General features: G+C 45.2%; 1 protein-coding gene across 1 annotated transcript in view; it reads right to left on the minus strand.

The window, feature by feature from the left end:
- The window catches only part of ADGRV1 (adhesion G protein-coupled receptor V1), a 373,937-nt gene that overhangs the window by 18,817 nt on the left and 337,002 nt on the right, over positions 1-18,118 (minus strand). The window lies entirely within an intron of this gene.

Consider the following 18,118-nt stretch of genomic DNA (forward strand, 5'->3'; position numbering starts at 1 on the left):
ATTAAAATCTGCCTCCATTCCTGAGGATTGGAAGGTAGCTAATGTCACTCCCATCTTTAAAAAGGGTTCCAGAGGAGATTCTGGAAATTACAGGCCAGTCAGTCTGACATCGATACCGGGTAAGTTGGTGGAAAATGTAATTAAGGAAAGAATTAGTAGGCACATTGATGAACAAAAACTATTGAGGCAGACTCAGCATGGGTTCTGTAAGGGAAGATCTTGTCTCACTAACTTGATAGTGATTTTTGAGGGAGTGAACAAACATGTGGACAAGGGGGACCCAATAGATGTTGTTTACCTTGACTTCCAGAAAGCTTTTGATAAAGTTCCTCATCAAAAGTTCCTAAGTAAGCTCAATAGTCACGGGATAAAAGGACAAGTCCTCTTGTAAATTAAAAACTAGCTAATTAGTAGGAAACAGAGAGTGAGTATAAATGGGCAATTTTCTCAGTGGAGGGTGGTAAGCAGTGGGGTACCACAAGGATCAGTACTCGGTCCAATGCTTTTTAATTTGTTTATTAATGATTTGGAGCTGGGAGTAAGCAGTGAAGAGGGAATTAGATAAGCATATGGAGCAGAAGTCCACCAGTGGCTATTAGCCACAAGGTATAGATAGGGGCTCTTGGTCTGGGGCAAGTGATGCACAGTATTCTTGGTGCTTGGGGGGGGGCAACAGTGGGAGGGCTTCTAGTGTCCTGGCCCCACCACTGGACCTCCTGATGGCACCTGGTATTTTTTGCCACTGTGTGACAGAGTGTTGGACTAGATGGGCCATTGGCTTGATCCAACATTGGCTTCTCTTATGTTCTTATGAATATCACCATACACCAGGAAGAGAGGGGAATAAAGCAGCTGGTGAAGGTCATAAGACCTACTATACACAGATTGCTGGATTTAAGAAGCCTGAAACAAGAAGAAGCTTTAAAATCAAAGGACTTCCAAACCCAGAGGCACTTTCCTGAGCCTCACAAACAAAAACAATGACTTATTGTCTTTGATCAGGATAGGGTGTAAAATGCCACAGGCGATGAGGTGAGTTGCAAAACTGCTTAAATAAGTTTGAATCAAATCAAGAGCACGCTGGATGTTAATGAAGAATGAACCTTAGAATATCTATTGGAATTGTATGCAGGAGTCATGATGACTGATCATGGGTCAGAAGTTCCATCAAATAAGCAAGTTCCTGGACTTGCTTAAAGCCTTGACTGGAGGGGGGGAAAACATTACCCTGTCAAGCTAAAAATGCTTTGAGAACCTGAAAGTGAAAAACTGCACTCCAGGTTTAACTCTTATTAATTTAGAAAACTCTGGGGACAATTATGCACTGCCTCTCTCCAGTTTCATCTGTAGGCAAACGTCTTTTCACTTTGGACCAACTTTTTATGTACCCTAGCTGGTAAAGCAACACACTTTAGCATGATGAGATGTAATGGCAAGCTGACTGATCAGCAGGGGGCAAGAGGCCACAAAGCCAGAACGTGGTCGTGGGGCTTCCCATTTGCTCTTGCAAATGGGACAAGCAAGGTATAAAGGCTTATATTAGTTTTTCAGTCTAGCATTTCTTTTTAAAAATTTAAAGCAGGAGTCCTCTAGAATCTTAAAAGCAAACAGCCTCCTTCACCAGATGCATGGAGTGACTCCTCACTATGCATATATGTACACATGTGCGCAAGTTAAGTCATACAAGCAAAATTGTAAATGGCAAGAGGTACATGAGGAGATGTAATTATGTAAAATTCAAATATAATCTCACAAAGACCCATGATACCAGTAACTGGCAATCTTCGTAGATCTGCTAAACTGGTTAACAGCTGTAATGACTGAGTCCTTGGGAGATGGTATCAAACTGTCTAATTAATTCCCCCACCCCCATTTTCCACTGCCAGGCTGATTCTGGGAATAGGTCTGCAACCATATTTGGTTCCTCAGTATCAAGATGTTGTTTGCATTCCTGATAGTGCAGTCCTAAGCACAGTTACCCCTTCTAAGTCCTGTGAATTAAAATCCTCTGTTTAGGATTGCACTATTGGTGTGCATCATTTGGGTGATCTTTCCTCCTCCCTGCCAGTGGCTTTTTCTGTGTCTGTGACCAGATAAAAGTAACTGATGTGCTCTATATTGTGGCTACTTTTTAATTTTGAGTGAGATCAGATAAGCAAAAGTACAAAGGGTGTGAAAGTAGTTATAACATTTTGGGAGCCAGTTTGGAATGCCTTCACTGCATTCAGTCTAATCCATAGATCTTCTCTCCAGAAATGAACCCTAAAAAAACCTCAGTTGAACCCTGGGGGGAATTTTCAGCCAAAGTTAAGAGTAGATGATGCCAAAAAGCTGGCACCCATGATGTCCTCAAGAAACCTCTCCTCCCCCTTCCCTGGAGCAAATTCTTTCTAAATGTTTCCATCTTTGAAATCAAGGCAAAGAATAGACAGATAGATTAACATGTGTTGCCAGCTATCTAACCCAGTGTGAGAGGAGGCCTGATAACAGAACATCATTCAAACAGCCATCATCATTCACATTATAAAGCTATGTTTATGTTGCACTTAGGGCTGCCAAACCGCGGCGGGGGATCTGTGTGTCGTCGCAGGATCGCTGCCGCGGGGGGACAGCAATCCGCGTTGCACCGGCGTCGCCAGGATGTGATGCTACGTGTCGCCCTGGCAACGGGACTCCAAACAGCCCCGTTGCCAGAGCGACGCGTAGCATCACATCCTGGCGACACCGGCGCAACGCGGATTGCTGTCCCCCCGCGGCAGCGATCCTGCGACGACGCACGGATCCCCCGCCATGGTTTGGCAGCCCTAGTTGCACTTGAGGGATTCACTATAAATACTCCACTATTATATCATATCTGTTTACATACTGAACAGTTCTGGGAGGATTCTAGAAAACTACAATACCACCCAATACAACATCTCACCAATGACAGTGGAAATTGGAACTGATTATATTGGTTGTATTTGTTAATTTAATGAATCCAATTGTTAATATTGTAACAGGGAGGATCAACTAGATAGGAAGAGGGTGGTAATTGGGGTACTGGCTAGGATTGGATTGAAGTAACTTTTTGGTTTGTACTTGGGTAAGCATAGTCTTGCTGGTTGCTGGAGAGGGTCAAATTGGGTGGACAACACCGATGAAGGGGGGCCATGCAAGGGTCAAGGATACCAGTGATGATGGGGTGGGGGAGATATAGCAGTGGGCATAGGTGCTATTACTCTAACTGGAATGGAAGAAATCAGGGATATGGGAATGCTCGGACTTCTTCCCACCTACGTCCCATCCCGAGATGTTGGTTGTGGGGCTAGGAAAAACTACCCTTCTCCGACACTGGTGTTAGTCAATGCCAGGTATATCAATAACAAGACTGATACACTCTGTGACTATCTCATGGAGTCACAGGTAGACCTGGCTTGTGTGACTGAGACCTGGGTGAGGGAGGGTGAAACTGTCACCTTAAACCAGCTTGCCCCACCTGGGTTCTCAGTCTTTCACCAGTCTCGAACATATGGGCAGAGGGGAGGTGTGGCTTTGCTCATTCGTGAATTTTGTTCCTTCAGGCCACTCCCCACCCCAACAATCTCCTGCATTGAATGTATTGACCTGGCGTGTGATGTCGAGGAGAGTTTGGCTATCTGGTTGGTGTACCGACCGCCTAACGCACCGGCAGATACCTGTCCAACCTGTTGGATACTGTATCGGGCTGAGCATTGGAATATCCCAGGTCTTTGGTCTTGAGTGACTTCAATGTCCATGCTGATGATGCAGCTTCATCCCAGGCCAGGGACCTAGTGTCATCCATGGAGGCACTGGGACTCTCCCAGTTTGTATCGACTCCCACGCATCAAGTGGGCCACACGCTGGATTTGATTTTTGGAATGGGGATACATGTGGATTTGATGACTACAGAGGTAGTTCCATGATCTGACCACTTCACCCTGAAGGTCTGGCTGAGCATACCACACCTGCCCTGTTTAGGTGGCAAGCACATTTATGCTCGCCCGCGGAGCCAATTGGGCCCTGGTTGGCTTCAAGACGCTCTGTGGGATCTGATGCCCCCTGGCGGCTCGTTAGATGAGCTGGTGGAGGACTAGGGAAACTGGCTCTCTGAAGCCATAGATGAGATTGCCCCCTGGCTCCAAAGCAGCACCATGGTATACTGTGGAACTGTGGAGGATGAAGCAAGAGCTAAGACGCCTAGAGTGAAGGTGGCGGCGTGCTCATGATGAAGTGACACGAACATCTTATAGGACGTTTATGAAAGCCTATGAGATGGCAGTGAAGGGTGCAAAGGAGGATTTCTATGCAGCCTCCATTGCATCTGCAAGCTCACGCCCAGCCCAATTGTTTATAACTATTCGGTCAATCATGACTCTGCCATAGGGCAGACCAAATAGTAGGGAATTGGCTATTGGCTGTGAGGCATTTGCGAGCTATTTTGCAGATAAGATTGTAACGCTCTGCCAGGACCTCCTGACCACAATTGACACAGTAAAAGAACTGGAAGCCCCTTGTCTGTCTTCAGGTACAATATTGGACCACTTCAGCCAACTCTCCCAGGAGGAAGTTGACAGGATCTTGGCAGCAGTGAGGCCTACTACTTGCCTCCTTGACTCATGCCCTTCCTGGCTGGTGAAAGCCTGTGGGGGGAGCATTCAGGCCCCTCTGGGGGAAATTGTCTACTTGTCCCTCTCTTCTGAGACTTTCCCCGGAGCTCTGAAGGAGGCGGTAGTTTGTCCGCTCTTGAAGAAGCCATCATTGGACACTATGGTCCTGGCCAACTACTGCCCAGTATCAAATTTGCCATTTCTGGGTAAGGTGGTTGAGAGAGTGGTGGCTGGACATCTCCAAGCTTTCCCGGAGGACGCTTCCATCCGTGATCCTTTCCAGTCCAGCTTCCACCCTGGCCATGGGACAGAGACGCTCTGGTCGCCCTTACAGACGACCTCCGTAGGCAGCTGGATTGGGGTGGGTTGGCGCTGCTATTGCTATTAGATCTAACAGCAGCGTTTGACACTGTCAACTATGAATTGTTGACCCACCGCCTTACCGACATGGGAGTCCGGGGGACTGCCTTGCAATGGTTCTCCTCCTTTCTCCATGGTCGGAGACAGAGGGTGGCACTTGGTGAGAGGGTCTCCTAGCGATACCCACTTGAATGTGGAGTGCCGCAAGGGGTGGTCCTCTCACCAATGTTATTTAACATCTACATGCGCCCCCTCAGCCAGTTAGCCAGGAGTTATGGCCTGAGTTGCCATCCATATGCAGATGACACCCAGCTCTATCTGTTAATGGATGGCCATCCGTCCTCTGCCCCTGACATTCTCGCTGAGGCTCTGGCGGCTGTGGCTGGATGGTTGCGGCAGAGCCAGTTGAAGCTAAATCCACCAAAGATGGAGGTCCTATACCTGGGTCGGGTGTGTGTGGATGTGGATATTAGACTCCCCACACTGGAAGGGGCGCCTTTGGTGCCGACCCAGAAAGTGAGGAGCCTGGGAGTAACACTGGATTCCTCTCTTTCTATGGAAGCCCAGGTTAGGGCAGTTGCCAGATCTGCATTTTTCCATCTTAGGGAGATAAGGCTGCTGAGACCATATCTCTCCCTCCAGGACTTAGCTACAGTATTCCATGCAATGGTCACTTCCAGGCTTTATTACTGTAACTCGCTGTATGTAGGCTTACCCTTGAGGATGACCCGGAAACTACAGCTGGTGAAAATGCGGCAGTGCACCTGCTGACATCGACGCCTATGCGGGCTCATATCCGGCAGGTGCTACACCAACTGCATTGGTTGCCAGTTGACTTCCGGATTCACTTCAAGGTGCTGGTAATCACCTTTAAAGCCTTATACGGCCTGGGACCCACATATCTGAGGGACTGCCTCTTCCCATATATGCCTCAGAGAGCATTACACTCTATAGATCAACATCTCTATGGCTGGAAGGCTTAGACTGAGCTGATTGAAATTGAATCAGGCGAAGACGGAGGTCCTGTACCTGAGTCGGAGCGGACCAGGGTTAGGGATCCCACTACTGGCCTTCGATGGGGTCCTGCTGGTTCCAGCACCGAGGCTCAGGAGTTTGGGAGTGCTCCTGGATGCCTCCTTAACAATGGGGGTCCAGGTAGCAGCCACTGCCAAAGCAGACTTTTACCATCTACGGCTGATTAGGCAGCTGGTTCCCTTTCTCAAATGCAATGATCTGGCAACAGTGATCCACGCAATGGTCACCTCGAGGTTGGACTACTGCAATGCTCTCTACATGGGGCTGCCCTTGGCGCAACTCCAGAAGCTGCAGGTGGTGCAAAATGCGGCAGCCAGGCTGTTGATGGGCCTCTCTATGCAAGAGCCTGTGCTGAAGGCATTGCACTGGCTGCCAATAGCATACCGAATTCACTTCAAGGTGCTGGTTTTGACCATTAAAGCCCTTTATGGTCAGGGACCTACCTACCTGAGGGACCGCCTTTCCCCACACATTCCCCAGAGAGCACTACGGTCAGGGTCACAAAACCGTTTGGCCCTCCCTGGTTCTAAGGATACCAGGCTGGTATCAACCAGGACCAGGGCCTTTTCTTTGGCACCTCCAACCTACCGGAATGAGCTCCCGAATGAGATCAGGGCCCTGCGGGACCTTGCACAGTTCCGCAGGGCCACAAAAACAGAGCTCTTTCACCAGGCTTTTAGGTAGCAGCCGTGTTATCATCTATGCCCGGTGCTAATCTATTTCCAGCCTGAGCCTGCCGATAATGGATGGACCGATAGATGTACTTTATTGTAATGATACCGCCATCGTTTTGTCAATTGTTTTTAATAACTTTTGTATTTTATATTAATATTTGTATTGTTGTTTACCCATTGGTTCTTCTGTAAGCCGCTCTGAGCCTGCCTTGGCGGAGAGGGCGGGGTAAAAATCAAATAAATAAATAAATAAAAATAAATCTCTTGGTTGTCTCCAGCCCAAAGGACATCTGTCTTGCCTCGACCAGGGCCAGGGCTTTTTCTGCCCTGGCCCCCACCTGGTGGAACATGCTCCCAGTCGAGATTAGGGCCCTGCGGGATCTTCTTCAATTCCGCAGGGCCTGTAAGACGGAGCTGTTCCGCCAGGCCTTCGGTTGAGGCAGCGGACGTCTCTATATGGCCTCCCTGAGGTGATTGTCACCCATCTATTTACCAACCCAAATAATATGCCAGGGAACCAGCAGCCAGCTGATTTGTTAGAAGTGTGACTGTGTTCAATGTTTATTAATTTTAAATTGTTTACATTGTTTAATTTTAATTGTATTTATTGTATGTTTTATGATGTTACCCGCCCTGAGCCCGCTCGCAAGATGGGCGGGCTATAAATACAAATAATAAATAAAATAAATAAACATCAGTATCTGAACATTAATCAAAACACATTTTACACACTCAGTTCCATATTGACTCTAAGGTTTATTTGCAAGCCACACTGATTGAAGAATTATGTGTAATGCTTCAGTATGATTTGCCATTATGTGAATGAGACTCAAGGTCTCTTGGGCCCATGTGCTCCTTTCCCATCCCCTTTCTTCCTCCCTTTGCACTGTTTATTGGATGTCCCATCCTGTTGATCATATTGACTTAGGCCTATTATGCACAGGTGTTTTCCCTTGCTTTCACTGTGTGTGTTCACCAGGTTTTCTTTGTCGTTCTGCATTGATTTTCCTCCCTTCAGCACTCAGTTCACTTTCTGGTCGCTGTTTCCCTGGGATTTCTGAGAGTGGTTTTCTGCCATTTTTTCCCTTCTTTCACTTCCAAGCTGAAGGTGATTCAAAAGTGTACAGATTCCCTTGGATTTCCCACTGCCCTTTTGCTAAACCTTGAAGGTCACTCCCCACCCACATTGAGGTCATTCTGCCCACTCTACATCTTCTGCTACCCTCCCCCCTTCATTTCCCCATTTTTATTTTTATTTTTACAAACGGCATAAGTCTAGCGATATGAGAGTATTGCTCGTCTTGGATCACTGAATTAAAAAAGTTAAAACTACAGGGGGGGTTTAAAAGGAGCTGTGCGAGGTTTAGTTCCCTGCTCATATTGACTTGAAAGGGGGATTGGAGAGGAGGCAAATGGCAGCAGGGGGGGGGGCATGAAATTGACATGATATGTAAAGAGAGAGAGACCCTGGGATGGGAAGCCCAAACCTTTGAAAATATTTTTCTGCTTTTTTGGGGGGATAATTTTGGCAGTCTCTGGAAGCCTAACATTATAATGGTGGCTGAGCCATATGGACCTTCTGTGAACCGCTGAACTTAAGAATAGCTTGATCACTTGGGATCGATCCATTTGGAGGTAGAGAGCAATCTGCACAGGAAAGGCTTTAAAAAATTGTACTCCCCATTTTTTCAATTTAGTGGCACAAGACTAAAAAAGCTCTCCAGAGCTTCTGCCAACTTTGTACAGGTGTGTGCACACATGCATACATGTTGCCAACAATCACAGCTTGCAATGCCAACGTCAGTGGGTTCTACCGTGCATTCTGTACACTCAACATATTTCTCCATGTTATGAGATTGTGAGACTCTTTACCATTTTTCATAGTGGCTGATAACACAGCAGAGAATCCCCTAGTGCTGGGCAATATGGAAACCAGCTTCTCAGCTGCTTGTCAGTTTCAGAAAAAGTCTGGTCAGTTTCAACAGTGGTTTTCCTCCCTTTGCCTGCTTTCCTTTCTCTTCCCTTTCATTCAACTAACTAATGCTAAAATGCATGAGCAAAACCTGAACCATGAGGATTTATATAGAAGGTGCTTTGCTGAATGCTACTGCAGAGCTGTGATATAGCAATTACATTTTTAAAAAATAAAAAAAACTTTGGATGCCACCCCCCCAGGTCACAAGTGACGTTCTACCCCAATTAAGAAAAGTGCAGTTTTTAAATTGTAGCTGCAGAATAAATACACCAGAGAAAAAAGAATGGTGTGTAAGGCAGGCACAGAATCTGTTGTCAAGATTAAAGGCTAACTGATCTGAAAATCTGCAGTAAAATGTGCATGCATAAAGGGCCTTAGACTGTATAATCTACCTTGAGTCTCAGTGAAAAAGGTGGACTATAAATAACGCGTGTAAATAAATAAATAAAATAGGGGAGAAGTCTTGATTCCTAGGTACTCTTAATCCTACCATCTCTTACTTTAGATCAAGCAATGATCAGGGCACATTTCTAGCCATCAGGATTAATGTGAACTGTTTTTTAACCTTACATCTTTCCAGGAAGCAAGAGTTTTGGTATTCTTATCAGTGATTGTGTCAGAGATGCCCAAGTGTCTTAACAGAGAGAAATGTCACATTATACTTTAGCCTTCAGCATATCATACTTTATAAAGCACAGAAAGAGCAAAGGAAGGAAAGGAAAAAAATCAAGGTAGCTTTTAAGCTCGCCTTTGATGTATCTGTCACTAAAATTTTCCATGTCACTGTAGCAACAGCAAAGCAATAATTGTGAAAATCTGAACTGCTAATAAACTAATGGTACAAGCTGACTTGGAGTTATCCCCCCCTTTAAAACCCAGCTGACCTTTGCCAAGGCAAACAAGGAACGCTTGACATTTTGTTCAAAAATAAATAAAACACTATGATCTTTCAGTTGTGGTAAGCTCCATCCTCTTAGTTGCTCAACTTTTTTCAGACACAAATTATTTTTTTGTTGCAAACCCACATTTGGTGGCAGAACTGTTTCCCAACAACCTCTTGTAAAGCAGACAACTTCAGAGTCTATATCTTGCTGCAGGCAATTTCTTTTGTGTGGGTGTGTTCTGGGGGCAATCTATTCCTTAAAAGGCCCAGCAGCAGTAAGACTTGAACCAATGGGTATCTCTACAGACATGCTCCACATCTTTAGTGCAACCATCTGCTCTGGTGATACAAGTTAATAGGATTGCCAGAGGCATGGACAAAAAATGTCTTGCCTCTTTAATAGATGCTTAATGAAATGTTATTTACCTGGTGATGTTATTTAGCTCCATGATATAAAGAGCTCCAGGTGTCCTGAAGGACCACCTACTCCCACGTGAACCTGGCAAACCACTCTGGTCATCTTCGGAGGCCCTGCTTCAGATGCCCCCCATCATTAGAGGCTAGATGGCTGGCAACATGAGAAAGAGACTTTTCAGTCATGGTGCTGAAACTCCAGTGGGAGATTTATCTGTCTCCTTCTGTTGTTGTCTGAGCCCAGTGGGTGACAATTTTTTTGTTTGGTTTGGTGTTCCCTCACTAACTCTAAGTAGCCCTCTTCCCTGTTTGTGTACTTTTATGTCTTTATATTATGGTTGGTTTAAAATATTTTATATATATCTGTATCTTAAATGCTTTTTACTGTCACAAATATTTTAATGTTTTGCTTTAATATTTGCCACCTTGGAGGCATGGAATGGGGTAGGAAAGTGTCACAGAAATATTTTAAATAATTAAATCAAGAAATAATAAATTTCTACACATCACACCTAAATTTTTTTGTCCAGGATGTTGGCAGCCCTAAATGTAAGCCAGAGCAGATGCATATTAGACATACCAGTGAAAAGAGCAAACTAGGATAGTGTACAGTATTTAAATATGAAGTTGTCTTAGGCCATTGGCCCAGCATTTTAGGATATATGCTGAAATGTTATTCAGCTCTTTGGGACACTTTTCATTTTTAAAATTAGAGGTATTACATTTGTTCAGATTTCCCCTCCATTTGTTATTTATTTCCATTGGCTTCAATAGGAAACATGATTCTATGAGTAACTTTCAATTTTAGGAGGCATTGTCTCAGTTTTAGAAGCCAGAGAACTGAAATTCTCACTTGCAGAGTAGGCCCAGGGACCCATTCTGACAACCTCGGTAAATGAGTTTTTGTGGTAAGTGAGGTGGCAGGACGGAGAAAGAGAGTGAGATTGAAATGGGGGGAGAGAGAAGGAAGCAAAGGTGGGGGGAATGGAATGGCCACTACTGTGAGTTCCTTATGGGTCCCCACTTGTATAGTCTAATTCTCAACCCTGCCAAATCTGATGATACTTAAATCCTGAGAATGGAGCTATGAATGGACAAGATCTTTCCACAAATCTGGAAAACAGCTCAAGGTTTTTTTTAAAAAAAACTTTTAAAAAAATGTTCATATGGGGTTAAAAACTAAAATGTTAAAAAGGGTACCTATAGCTTTATGAAATTGAAGATCAAAGTGGCTGTTGCTAGACGTGGTTTCTGTTAATAAAAGGCAGGGGAAGGTGACAGGGTGCTTTTCAGTTGCTTTTTTGGCCTTTGAGGAAGAACTCATCAAGTCCAGGTCCAGCAACAGCCGCTAAACCACTAGCTAACATGGGACTTGCATGACTCACCCAGGTTTGGCTACTCACTACTGTTCAAAAGCAGCTATCCCACTAAAGCCAGTGTGGTGTATTGGTTAGTGTTTTAGGCTAGGATCTGGAATCCCCATTCTGCTGTGGAAACTCACTGGGAGACATTGGGCCAATTACACATTCTCAGCCTAATTTATCTCACAGAAGGGGGCAAACTGGCATCCCTGTGGGCCAATAGCCCTCCCTGCTTGGGCTGTGACAAATCTATTACAGAAGGGCTGAGCCCAGCCCGCCTGTGCCCTCCCTGCATGAGGCAAGCAAAGGAAGTGGCCCTCAGTTCACCTGAGCCCCACATGAAGCAGCCCTCAGCCCCACACAGTATGAGGGATGCACTACCCGGCCCATTGGTTAGGCAGGACGCCTTTCCCTTCCTTCCTCTCCACTTTGGGAGGTGGGGCAGGGTTAGGCAGACTGCCTTTTCTTCTCTCCCTCCTTCCTTTGGAGTGGTGAAGCCAAGATGGGCTGGAGGGAGGGCTCTTTTTATAGGGTATTTCACTCCTAGTCCATCCCTGCTCACAGGGTTATATTGTGAGGATATAATGAAGGAGTGGAGAATTATATAAGCTGCTTTGGGTCACCATTGGGAGAAAGATGGGCTATAAATTATGTCAATAAATAACAAAGGAGCTGAAGATGGTGGGCAGATACAAGATAGGCTGATGGCTGTGTGGGAAGAAGGAGGAGGAAGTGGAAAAGGGTGAGGATATGGGGGTGTCAGGAGGAGGGAAAAAAAGGGAAAGAGGAAATAGTGTGGTGAAGATGATACAGGTGAAAACGAGGTTCCCCTCTTAAGTCCTTACAGGTTCCCCACTGTGCAACTGGCTCTAGCCTGGAGACTGGCACTGTGCAATTGGACCATGGTTTTCCTGGGTAAATGCTGGCGGGGCAGGGAAGGAGTGAAAGGTGAAGATGCGAGGCAGACAAAGGTAGGTTGGCTGGAAGGTGTGAAGGAGTCAAGGATGGAAAAGAGGAAATAGCAGTTGGGGAAGATGAGATGCCCCTGCAAGTCCTTGCAGGTTTCTGATTCTTACCAATGCTAGGTAAATGGAATATCCATGTTCAAAACAGCGCAAATTACTAGACTCTGGAATCAACAACAGCAGATACTCACTTCCTTTAGATCTTGCTTGTGAGCTCCCCAAAGACATTTGGCTTCCCCCACTGTTGGAAGCACAATGCGGGACAGAGTGGGCCTTGGACCAATACAGCAAGGCAAGCCTTATGTTCTCAATGTTCAAAAATTTAAAAGGAGATGATTTCCAATTCCATTCTAGTAGCAATAGTTCCAGCTGTAGCCTTTAAAATGAATCATCTCACATATAAAGCACAGTGAAGCAAAAGTGTAGAAAGGTTTGCTTTAGCCTTACAGGAAGAAAATAATTTTATGAATCAATATTTCCTCTTTGGTGCATTGTTTCATGGTCAATGGTGGTATTACGGTCAATGATAGAGGTTTTCATCAGAGACATGTTAAGTGCTTATTAGAACTGAGAGAGAAAAAAGCTGGAATGTGATTAGCTTTTTTTACAGCTGCTTCTAGGAGCTGGCCAATGCCAAATTTAGAAATAATTATGAGATTTGCCTTTTAATTAGGGAAGATTTTGGAGAGCTATCAACTATAGTGAAAAAGATGATGACAACTCTATTATATTACTGTAGAATAGTAAAGAACCTCTTTCTCAATTGCAGGTTAAATGTCATTGTTGTAGCTTATAAACCAGACATTTTTTATCCTGGGGGCGGGGGAAAGGGCACTGCTCTTACGCTGTGGCCCATTAAATGCAAATCAAGTTGATTTCACAGTAAATTTCAGATTAACCTTGACTGAACTACTATTTAGAAGTTGCCTGTAGAGAAATTAAGAGTTCTGAGTCATCTGCATGGGACAACATTAGAACAAAGAACAGAGAGAGTATGCAGAATGAAAAAAAATGTTTCCTCTTGTTGTACCCTCCTTTCTAGAAGTCTACTGTAGTAGCCAATTTGTCAGGGACTATGAACCCTGACAAGTTATGTATGCACACACACATATAAAATCTAGTGATTCTTGTTCAATGCCACATTTCAGATCTTTTATTATATGAATGCTATTGTATCCAATTGGTCAAACTTATTTATAACCTGATATTTATCTTCTGGTTGTTTTGTTAAATAAGACCATAACAGTCCTGATAGATTTAGACTAAAGGTTCATGTAGTTGAATATCCTGTATTCAACTCACCCCTGCAAAATGCCTCTGGGAAGGTAATAAAGGCAACAGCCTTACCCAGCATATGGTATACTGCCTCTGAATATGGAAGTCTAATTCACTTTGCTGAATGGATGAAAGTTCTTTTGTTGTGTTTCCACCAAAACTCCGCTTACTAGATAAAGTCTGCAAACTGTGATACAGCTAGGGCAATCAGTTTTTGTGAAAACAAAGCCTGTAACAAAACCTGTCCTTCCTAAACCAGAGGGAGACCTTTTTACCCCCTTAAAGACATACAGTTGGAAATATTGGGGTGGGGAAGACATTCGTCCCCCCAACAGACAAAAACGGAGTTATAGTGTATTTAATTGAGATTTTCTGAGTCAAAACATGGTACAGGGTTCTTTGGTGGTTTGCAGTCTTAAGGTAGTAGTTTAAACATGATGGGAAGTGAATGTTGGGAGCATTTTGAGAATAAATACCTATTACTCATTTATTTCACATGTTCAGCTCTTCCTTTGGGAACCTCAGAATGGCTTACACGAAGTTCCTATGAAGTTTACCACCCAAGCAATGATGAGGCTAACATCTATTTAGTTTTTAACAACAAAAACTTGAGACTTGCTAGTTCAAATCATGTGGTCCAACACTGTTTGTAATAGTAGCCAACTAGATGCCTCCACAAAGCGTATAAACAAACAATGATGAATGCTCCCTCATTGTATGTTCTCAGCGTGTGGAAGTCAGAAGTACATGGCTTTTGAACATGAGGCTGCATTTTGCTGTTACGGATAACACTCACTAATACCTTCTCCATCCACCTACCAAATGCCATCCATGAAGGCATGACTGGGTGGGCCAAAAGTAGCCATATATTCCATACCATGATCAGACCAGTTCAATTGAGAATCTCCTCCCTGATGAACATTTTATATTGAAATTTGTCATTTTGTATTAGATATTTATTGAAGTCTAGCAACAAGACTGGGACAGTAGGAATAAACAGTAAACACAGGATCTCTTAATTATGCTCGCAAATTTTGTGAGGGACAATGTTGCTTCAGTGGTATACAGTACAACTTTGGTGAGTACCCTGAGACATCAGTTTGGAGAATGAAGGGGTAACTCTCAGACCAGAAGCCCCGGGCTGTAGTGCCTTCATGGACCTGGGATAGGAACCCCTTGAGAGGTGCCACTGTCGTTGATCCATAGACCTCACAGCTAGGGGGACTAGACGTGGCACACCTCCCTTGAGCGCTAAGAAAGGCTTGGCAAGGAGGAGCATGAGCTGTATCCACATGATGGCTCAGGGCTCCAAACCAGGATGGCCTCACCCATAAGATCAGAGATGCACAAAACAGAGGAGGCCTGCTCTTCTGCATCCCACCAATTTCCACACTGCAGTCAGCTCTGGAATGAGTTTTTGGCCTGTGTGAGCTGAAGATCCCTCTTGAGCAATGAAAATTGTGCCCAATCACCTTGGTTGCCCTACTGTGTACCTTTTCTAATTCTGTAATGTGTTTTTGGAGATATGGTAACCAGAACTGCACACAGTATTCCAAATGAGGGTGCACCATTACAAGAACAATAAAATACTAGCTGTTTATTCTGTATCTCTTTGAAAATCAATAAAAATCTTATATTTTTAAAAAAATACTAGCTGTTTTGTTTTCAATCCCTTTCCTTAGACTAACAGTACAACAACAGGTTGCAAGGACACTGAAACCTAAGAGTCTGTAACCAAAAAATAAACAAACAATGTACAATACAAGGGTCCATAAAACGATGAAAGGCACCATAAAAATACAAGTACAAGCTCCCTACAAAACCCACAAGAATTATTATACACATTATCTCATACTGCTTCATATGGTTCTTTTAAGATCAGTCCCACTCCCAGGCTGCAATCCTGCACAAACTTACTTGAGAATACATTCAAATGAACTGAGGCAGAACTCACTAAAGGTAAAGATGCATAGGATCTGGCTGTGCATTTCTTTATTGTTATGCTGTTCACATGAACTGTAATTGATCTGGCCGAATTGGCTAATTACTGGCCGGTTTCCAACTTGCCCTATTTGGGCAAGCTAACTGAGAGGGCCATGGCAGTCCAGTTACAGAGCTTCTTGGATGACACTTCCAACTTAGATCCCTACTGGTCCAGTTTTCACCTGGGACATGGGACAGAGACAGCACTGGTTGCCCTGATAGATGACCTTCGTAGGCATCTGGATCAAGGCAGATCACTGCAGTGCTCTTGTTGTTGGACCTGACAGCAGTGTTCGACATGGTCGACCATCAGCTACTGATTCACCGCCTCACCAACTCTGGAGTACAGGAGTTTGCCTTGCAATGGCTCACATTCTTCCTTCAAGGTCAGGGACAGAGGGTGGCACTAGGGGAACAGCTGTCCCAAAGGCACCCACTGATTTGTGGGGTGCCTCAAGGGACAGTGCTTTCCCCAATGTTATTCAACATCTATATGCGCCCCCTTGCCCAGATTGCCCAGAGGTATGGGCTGGGGTGTCACCAATATGCGGATGATGTCCAGCTCTATCTGTTGTTGGGTGGCCTGTCTAACTGTACGCCAGAAGATCTGGACAGCTGTGTCTGGCTGGCTTAGACTGAGCTGACTGAAACTGAATCTGATGAAGACGGAGGTCCTGTGCCTGAACCGGAGTGGCCTGAGGGTAGGGATCCCACTCCCGAACTTCGATGGGGCACAGTTGGTGCCAGCGTTGGAGGTTAGGAGCTTGGGAGAGCTCTTGGATGCCTCTTTAAAAACAGAGGCCCAGGTAGCAGCCACAGCCAGGTTGGCCTTTTATCATCTTCGGCTGATCAGGCAGTTGGTTCCCTTCCTCGAACGCAATGACTTGGCAACAGTGATCCATGTGATGATCACCTCGAGATTAGACTACAGTAATGCTCTCTACATGGGGCTGCCCTTGTCTCAAATCCAGAAGCTACAGCTAGTGCAGAATGCTGCAGACAGGCTGCTGATGGGTCTCTCTATGTGCGAGCATATCCAGTCTGTGCTAAAAGAATTGCACTGGTTGCCAATAGCATACCGGATTTGCTTCAAGGTGCTGGTTTTGACCTTTATAGCCCTTTATGGTCAGGGTCCAGGATACCTAAGGGACCGCCTTTCACCATATGTTCCCCAGAGAGCACTGTGTTCAGGGATCCAAAATCGGCTGGCCCATCCATGCCCCAAAGATGCTAGGCTGGCAATAACCAGGGCCAGGGCCTTCTCAGTGGCGGCTCCATACTGGTGGAACAAGCTCCCGGAAGGGATCAGGGCCCTGTGGAACCTCTTACCGTTTTGCAGGGCCTGCAAGATGGAGCTTGTCCACCAGGCCTTTGATTAGGAGCTGCAGTAAACATCTGAGAAGTGACCCTGTGCCCTGACGTACAACTTACACCCTGGGTCCACCGCACATACACACGAATCAACTGAGCTGGTGTAAGAATACCATCATGACTATCACCTAAGCAATACTGTTTAATTTGAAATTTCTGCTCTCGCACTTTATTTGAACCCTGTTCCAACATTTCAGGTATTAATCTTAGTTTTATGACTGATTTTAATTGTATTTATATATGTGTTTTTATGTAAGCTGCCCTGAGGTGGGGAGGGCGGGGTATAAATTGAATAAATCTCTCCTTATATATAAAAGCCTTTTGGTGGTGGCACTCTCCAGAACATTCCACATGCTCCCGAATTGGTTGGCGCCCTGGTGTGTCACTCAGAATCTGTCCCTATCCACAGGCTGCATTGCAGGAGTCTCGCCTCCAACATTCTAAACAGTTTGCTGTTCCTCTCCCTCCCATAGCCAGTCAGAACACAGAGGTTATTTGCATATGCAGCCTCATTGGCCTTTGCCTTGGAACACAGAGGTCGTGCATATGCGGCTTGACTGGCCTTTGCCTCTAACATTCTAAGCCTCTAACATTCTAAACAGTTTGCTGTTGCTGTTCTGAGGTAAAATGTGTTCTGAGGTAAAATACATTTCCCCTTTGTGCCTGTTGTTGCCAATCTCCAGGTGAGGACTGGAGATAACTCAGAATTACAACTGCTTTCCAGATGGCAGAGATCAGTTCCTCTGGAGAAAATGGTGGACTCTGTGTCCTTATATCCTGCTGAGATGGCCCCCGTATAACAGCCAGTGTGACGTTGCAGTCAGGGCTTCAGAGCACAGTAGAGGCTGCAGGTGTGTGGGGAGTGGAAAGCTGAAGAGTGAGGGGGAAATAAAGGTAGGTTGATTGGCTGAGAAGGCGATTGGGTTGCCAACTCCAGGTGGGAAATTCCTGGAGATGTGAGGGATGCAGCCTGGAAAGGGTGAGGTTTCAGGAGGCGTGGGACCTTGGACAGGTACAAAGCCATAGACTCTATCCTCCAAACCAGCCATTCCCTTCTGGGGAACCATTGTTGCCAATCTCCAGTTGGGGGCTGGAGATCACTCAGAATTACAACTGCTCTCCAGAAGAGAGGGGGGAGGAGATGGAAAGCTGAAGTCAGAGGGGCAGATAAAAGTAGGTTGATGTTTGGCTGGGAAGGAGATAGGGTTGCCA

Source organism: Gekko japonicus, unplaced genomic scaffold, assembly GCF_001447785.1.
Source record: "Gekko japonicus isolate JY-2015 unplaced genomic scaffold, Gekko_japonicus_V1.1 scaffold573, whole genome shotgun sequence".
Lineage (NCBI taxonomy): Eukaryota > Metazoa > Chordata > Lepidosauria > Squamata > Gekkonidae > Gekko > Gekko japonicus.